This window comes from Prionailurus viverrinus, chromosome B4, assembly GCF_022837055.1.
Source record: "Prionailurus viverrinus isolate Anna chromosome B4, UM_Priviv_1.0, whole genome shotgun sequence".
Taxonomy (NCBI): domain Eukaryota; kingdom Metazoa; phylum Chordata; class Mammalia; order Carnivora; family Felidae; genus Prionailurus; species Prionailurus viverrinus.
This window is the reverse complement of record NC_062567.1, coordinates 29,845,231-29,846,639: the sequence shown is the minus strand read 5'-3', so window position 1 is coordinate 29,846,639 and position 1,409 is coordinate 29,845,231. Positions and strand designations below refer to the sequence as shown.

Here is a 1,409-nt window from a genome sequence, read left to right as displayed (position 1 = left end):
TCTTTTTATTTTCTTTTTATACTTGTTAGGACTTCCAGAACACTGTTGGTTGTAGAGGCAAGAGCAGGCATTGGTAGTTCTTGTCATTAACAGAACATCCTTTTAGTGTACCTTCATTCAGCATGACATCTGCTCTTGGTTCAGATAAAACATCTTAACTATACCTAGTTTACCATCGATTTGGTTTTTAAAAAATTTTATGGGAATGGATTCTAAATGGTTGTCATGGCAAGTTTCCTGAAGAAAACCACCAGCCTTATAGGATTGGCTTTTTATGAGTCCACACAAGAGGCTAAGAATATTATACACAAAGGTTCTTGAGGTTCTTGAGCAAATTCCTAAAAATGTAGCATATAGAAAGTATACATAACAGATTACAAATGAGAAGCCTAGTATAGTTAAAATGGAAATAATTGGTTTTTTGTGTGTTTTCTTTTTTTTTTTTAACGTTTACTTATTTTTGAGACAGAGAGAGACAGAGCATGAACGGGGGAGGGGCAGAGAGAGAGGGAGACACAGAATTCAAAGCAGGCTCCAGGCTCTGAGCCATCAGCCCGGAGCCTCACGCGGGCTCGAACTCACGGACCGCGAGATCGTGACCTGGCTGAAGTCGGACGCTTAACCGACTGCGCCACCCAGGCGCCCCTGGTCTTCTAATTTCTTAACAATTGTTTCCATTTTGGCGCCCCTGGTCTTCTAATTTCTTAACAATTGTTTCCATTTTGGCGCCCCTGGTCTTGAATTTCTTAACAATTGTTTCCATTTTGGGGCGCCTGGGTGGCGCAGTCGGTTAAGCGTCCGACTTCAGCCAGGTCACGATCTCGCGGTCCCTGAGTTCGAGCCCCGCGTCAGGCTCCGGGCTGATGGCTCAGAGCCTGGAGCCTGCTTTGAATTCTGTGTCTCCCTCTCTCTCTGCCCCTCCCCCGTTCATGCTCTGTCTCTCTCTGTCTCAAAAATAAATAAACGTTGAAAAAAAATTAAAAAAAAAAAAAGAAATTAGAAGACTAGCTTCAGGGTGGCCACCTGATTCTTCAGGCTGAAAATGAATTCGATCTGGCAAAAAAAATGATACAGTGGAAACCATGGGAAACTTAGGTTTCAGAAAAGCCTCTTGCTAACCAATGGAAATGGTCAGTATAATCATCATTAAATGACTAGTGTGTTATATTTTTTAAAAAATGGATGCTGAATTATAACTAATGTTTGTTTGTTTGTTAATTGGTCATGATGGCCATGAATTTTTCTACTAATATGAGGAATCACATTACTGTATTTGCCAGTATCTAATAAGACTTACATTCTTGGACTAAGTAAAAATTATTATGCATAATCTTCTCTTCTTTTGTCTTCTGTTATTTTTAATTAAGGCAATATTTGATACATGTAAACAAACATAAGCAGCATATGCA

At 39.8% G+C, this 1,409-nt stretch overlaps 1 pseudogene; it reads left to right on the top strand.

The window, feature by feature from the left end:
• The first annotated feature begins 225 nt into the window (after positions 1-225).
• On the top strand, positions 226-1,140 carry LOC125170982 (NADH dehydrogenase [ubiquinone] 1 alpha subcomplex subunit 5-like; annotated as a pseudogene).
• Positions 1,141-1,409: the final 269 nt, after the last annotated feature.